The sequence below is a fragment of the Dioscorea cayenensis genome, unplaced genomic scaffold, assembly GCF_009730915.1.
Source record: "Dioscorea cayenensis subsp. rotundata cultivar TDr96_F1 unplaced genomic scaffold, TDr96_F1_v2_PseudoChromosome.rev07_lg8_w22 25.fasta BLBR01000261.1, whole genome shotgun sequence".
NCBI classification, from domain to species: Eukaryota; Viridiplantae; Streptophyta; class Magnoliopsida; order Dioscoreales; family Dioscoreaceae; genus Dioscorea; species Dioscorea cayenensis.
The window spans coordinates 16317-22200 of record NW_024086652.1 but is presented as its reverse complement, the minus strand read 5'-3'; the positions used below and the strand labels follow the sequence as shown (position 1 = coordinate 22200).

The window sequence follows — 5884 nt, the reverse complement described above, 5'->3', positions numbered from 1 at the left end:
CTCTTGGTCTAGTAATCCCTCGTACTGGTCCGGACAGATCATTTCCTACACATATTTATCTATTAGCTCATCGGTAGTGTCAAGAAAGTAAAGAGTATCATCAAAGTCTAGAGAGTGTCTCATGGCTTCGGCGAGGCGATATGTAAGCTTGTCATCCCCAACTCAAAAAGTCAACTCCCCGCCGTCCATGTCTATAAGAGCCTTTTAAGTGCACAAGAACGGCCTCCCAAGTATCAATGGAACATCAACATCCTCGTCAACATCCAACACTACAAAGTCCATAGAAAATATGTACTTGTCGACCTTCACAAGTATGTCTTCGATGATGTCCCTCAGATGTCTTACCATTCGGTCAACCAATTGAAGTGTCATCCAAGTGGGCCTAGGCTCTCCTAAGCCTAGCTTTTGGAAAAATCTGTAAGGCATGATGTTGATGCTGCCCCTGAATCCGCCAATGTCTTTTCTTCGCCCAAATTACTAATGTTGCATGGAATGATAAAGCTTCTGGGGTCCTTCTTCTTGTTCAGCATATTCTTTTGCAACACCACCGAACATGAAGCATCTAAGATCATAGATGCACTCTCCTCCAACTTCTTCTTGTTGATCAAGAGTTCCTTGAGAAACTTTGCATAGTGAGGCATTTAAGATAATGCCTCCACAAATGGGATGTTGATATGTAACTGCTTGAATAGATGCAAGAACTTCTTATATTGCTCATCATTTTGGTCGTTCTTCAATCTTAAAGGATAAGGGATTCTTGGCTTGTAGGGTGGGGGTGCTACCTCCTTCCCTTTGTTTGCTCTCTCCTCAACCCCCATGACCTCGGGTGCTTCAACATTGGTCTTCTCACTTGGGAGTCTACCATCAACTTCACGACCACCTCTCAAAGTGATCGCCTTCACATGCTCTCTTGGGTTTGTCTCCTTGTTACTAGGAAAACTCCCTTCAGGTCTTTTCGAGAGTGACTTCACAATTTGTCCCACTGTATTTTCTACATTATGCAATGAAGCAGTGTGGTTGCAAAGTGTGGCTTCAACCGATTGAAATCTTGTATCTGATGATGCAATGAACTTGGTCAAAGCCTTATCTCGGTCATCTGGTTCTCCAACCCTGACACTCTATTTTCTATGTTCTGGGCTTGTTGTTGTTGTCGAAAACTGGGTGGTGTCATCGTCTTTTATTGCCCTTGATTACTCCAAGAAAGGTTTGGGTGGTTCCTCTAACTCGGATTGTAAGTATTGCTATATAGATTCCCTTAGCCTCTCATTGAATTCCCCATAAAATCCCCTTGTTTCATTGAGGATATACCACCAATAGAAATCAGGCAATCGGATAGAGTATGTCCTCCCCCACACCCAGTGCAACTCGTTATAGCCGCCACTCTAGGAGAAGGTAGACTGTCTAACATCTTGCTCAATGTCTCAACCTAGGCCCCCAACGAGATAACTGCATCAATTTCATGAAGTCGGGCTACCTTCTTTCTGTCCCTTGTGTTCCACTAATAACTATTCATAGCCATTTTTTCAATGAGATGTCAGGCCTCGTCGGGGGTCTTGTTTCCTAAGGTACCTCCTGCTTCAGCATCAAGTAACTGCAATGTGCTTGGGTTCAAATCATTATAGAAAGTCTGAATGATTATCCACTCGGGAAACCCATGTTGAGGACATTTCCACAGGAGTTCCTTAAACCTATCCCATGTCTCAAATAGAGACTCTAATTCCGTTTACACAAAAGATGATATTTCATTCCTAAGCTTCAAGGATTTTTCGGGGGGAAAATACCGGGCAAGAAAAGCTTCTAACATCTCCTCCCATGTAGTGATCGATGCTTTAGGTAATGAATGTAGCCATTGCTTTGCTCTACCTTTCATGGAAAATGGGAAGGTTCTCAATTTAATAGCATTATCCGTAACACCATTAATGTTGAATATGTTGCATGCTTCCAAAAAGTTTTCAATGTGATTGTTCGGATCCTCATCAGCCAAACGATTAAATTGTGCCGACTGCTGTAACATCTGGATGAAGCCTGGCTTGAGCTCAAAATTATGAGCCATGATCTGTGGCCGCACAATACTAGAATGTGTGCCAAGAAATGTTGGTCTGGCATAATCTGATAGTGTCCTCTACTGCTCATTCTATTCTGCCATGTTATCAGACCCTTCACCTTCTATTTTAGCTTGATTTGACTGTTCTTGCACAGGTTCTTTTCCCCTTCTATGAATTCTTTCTTCTATGCCCGCATTTTCTTCAACCAATGTCGAAGGGTTTCCTCGGGTCATAACCTCAAGTCAGAAACTCAAAGAAAAAGAAAAACAAATAAGAATGAGAAAAGAATAAGAAAGTGTGAAATAGAATAAGTGATGAATAGCTAAAATAGCAAAGTACGAAGTATTTCCAAAATGCTTATTCCTCGGCAATGGCACCAAAACCTTGACAACACCCTTTTGCGTGTGAACTGCAAGTGCACGGGTTTGTCGAAGTAATAATAGTCTGGTGAGTGGGTAGTCGTATCCACATGGAATCGTGATCAGAAACACAAAAATTACTATTTTACTAGAATGAAGATGAATCGATAGTGGTGTGAACAAAATCAATGAAAATAGAAATAAGAAAAGAAGAAGAAGGCGCAAATAGAAGATAGGAGAGGTAATTGACAGAAATTGGGGCACCCGAACAATGCTCACCCTAGGACTATTCTTTCAAGTGCAAGAACAACCATTATGTTTCTCAACTGATGCTTGATGAATCGTGGAAATCCTAAAACACACGGTCCCAAACCTAACGTTAACTGTGACTAACCCTACACTATACCCTGGTGGAGGAATCGCTCTGTCTCGATGCCTCACACTGTGTAAGGTTGCCAACAAGAACTCTCAACCCTAGTATCACTCTAGGGGAAATGTCCATACAATCAAGCATTCAAGGTTGGAACTCACAATAAACATCAATTTATTGAAAGCATAATAAAGAGGTTCAAAGAAACAAATACATCCTAGGGTTCACAATACCCGAGTACCCACTAGGGGTTTAGCTCTCCATGGAGCTAAGTACAATCAAAGAAATAGAATGTAAAAGCAATTAATCCATAAAGAAACCCCCTCGATAGTCATGTTGATGCTCTTGTGGAAAGTCCTCTACTCGTCGTCCAAGGATTCCCTCGTCCGGTATAGGATACGCCTCGACGGAAGCTCCCCTACCAACCTTCTTCCTAAGGAATGACGATGTCGGAGCCATAGAACCTCTCCAAAACCTTGGTCAATACCCCTCGAAACCCTAGCCGAAGCCATCTCTCAAGTTGGGGAAAAGATGGAGAAAAGAATACCAAAATCGGGGCTAAATCGGCTTTAAATAGGGCTGGAATCGGGCGACTACACGCGCGTGGATGCTCCACGCCCGCGGGACTTTCCGCACGCGCGTGATAATTTCCACACCGTGGATTCTCTCGCTTCTCCGGGTTTCTCGCCGGCGATGAGCAAGGCTCGCACAAGATATGTTACGCTGTCGCCATAAGCTCATCTCGAATAGCTTCTCATTCCATACTTTCATCGGGGTAGATACGGCACGATGCGACGCGCGGATCACTTGCTTCTTCAATGGTGTACGTTGCGGAGCTCTTATTCTATATGCATAATGGGACGCTCGAACGTGATCGCAGCTGTGCCTCCAAAATGGATGTGCCCACTGACGAGGAGGTCTGGCACACACCCAGCATCTACACCGACCCATGCCTGCGTTTGACCTTAGCAAAGATTTCCTCCAAAAATTGGTGCATTATGATCCATATTGGCCTATTTCCTTCAGACTCGGCTCACAACCCTACTCGCAGATAGTAACATAAACACACATATTAGTGTAAAAACCCGAGAAAAGTAATGCTCAACGTAAGGAATGAACGCTTTGCATCCGTATCGCACAAGCATTAGTTTTCTCGGGTTTTACACTAATATGTATGTTTTTATGTTACTTTGGTGCAGGTAGGGTTGTGAAGTTGAGTATGAAGGAAAGAAGCCAATGTGGAGCACAATGCACCGATTTTGGAGGAAATCTTGCTAAGGTTCAAACGCGAAGACATAGGTGGGGTATGAGATGCTAGAGTATGTGCCAACCTCCTCGTATTCTAGTTGGTACATCCATTTGGAGAGGCACAAGGGCAGTCACACTCGAGCATTCTGGCTTATGCACATAGAACAAGAGCTCCACCAACTTGTCTATCATTGAAGAAGCAAGTGATCCACGACGTGAACGTGTGCCCATTTGCATTACCACAATGAAAGCATGGATTCGGGAAGCTATTCAGGCCGAATATTGTAGCATGGATTCTGGAAGCTATTCGGGAAGCAAGTGATCCACGACAATGAAGAAGTTGGTAAAATTGAGTACATTTGTGTAGAAAATGAAAAGGGAGAAGCTGAATACCATTTTGAGATTTTGGACAGTGTGAATGAAGATTGTGCTTGTGAGCAAGAAAATTTTCAAGGGGATTTGCTAGTGTCATGTTCCTTTCAAGCTGAAAATACACAAGAAGAAGTAAATCCTAAGGTAATGGAACAAGCACCACTCTTTGGGATTGATCAATTAATAAATTGCAAGAAAAAGATTTTGAGTTTGGGAGAAGATGTGGGTAGGAGATTGAAACCATCTAATGACCCACCTATGCTAAGCTTGGACAATTCCCAACCCAAATTGTTTCCTTGGAGGCCAAAGGTAAGATGGTTGGACTCTCCAACAAATATTCCACCCCGGCAAGCAAATTTTTGGTTTAAGGGAAGTAGCTATGCAATGTCTAGTTGTGAGGAACATACTCTTTTCAAGCCTCCATAAGGTAAAGAAGAGGTACGTCAAGCTTAGTGACGTAAAACAAGCGCTTCTTGGGAGGCAACCCAAGTATTTACTGTTTTCTAGTGTCTAGTTTAGTGCTTGCATGAATAAGAGCTTGAGTGTTGGTGTTTTGATTCTTATATGCCATTGCTATGCTTTTCTTGTGCACCGTTGGTGCTATCTTGTGCTTTCATGTGTTTTGGTGAAGTTATGGTCGTTTGAGCGTATTTTTCATGTTTTCTCTAGTTAAAATTGCATTATTAGGCAGGCTTTGAGTGTATATTTGTGTTCAAGAATTTTCTACAGAGCCTGCAAAGCTTTCTAAGTGTCCAGAGAAAACACACGCCCGTGTGGAATTTTCGCACGGGCGTGCGTTTTCGTTCAGAGCTCATCTAGAGAAGGCACAGGGGCGTGCGGCTGCCCCTGTGAACGACCATGCGATTTTCTTACGCCCGTGGGTAATTTCCTCACGGGCGTGTAAATTCCTGTAGAGTGTGGCAGATTATCCCGAGAGCACACAGGGGCGTAGACTCGCCCCTGTGGGCGACCTTGTGAACCACACATGGGTGTGGGTAATTTCCACACGGCCGTGCGAAACTCTGCAGAGGAGTTCTCTCCATCCCGAGAAAACACAGGGGCGTGTGGCTGCCCCTGTGAGTTGGGCATGTGAATGTCCACGCCCGTAGGGAATTTCCGCACGGGCGTGTAGAACACTTGGCATTTTTCTCGGATGTCCAGGGAAGCCATAGGGGCGTGCCGCTGCCCCTGTGGGTCGGGCGCATGGGCGTGGGTATTTTCTGCACGCCCGTGCGAGAGCAGTTAGAGTTGAAGGAGTGTTTTCCCGAGAGCACACAGGGGCGTGTGTACACCCCTGTGTCTCTTCTGTAATGAGGCGCACGGGCGTGGGCAATTTCCACATGCCCGTGTGGATGTACTGAAATGCTAGAACCGCAGGTTTTCTTTCAAATCTTTTCAGGTTTCTTCATCTTTTGACCCTCAAACATTTTGAGAACACATCCTTGCTCTCTCCTGACCTCTCACCGTCTTTTGAGAGGATTGTTAATTGA

General features: G+C 44.2%; 1 non-coding gene across 1 annotated transcript; it reads left to right on the top strand.

Moving 5' to 3' along the window:
• Window positions 1-1649: 1649 nt before the first annotated feature.
• On the top strand, window positions 1650-1756 carry LOC120253957. Its single transcript, XR_005534476.1, has one exon. It is a non-coding gene; the product is annotated as a small nucleolar RNA R71 (small nucleolar RNA).
• Window positions 1757-5884: the final 4128 nt, after the last annotated feature.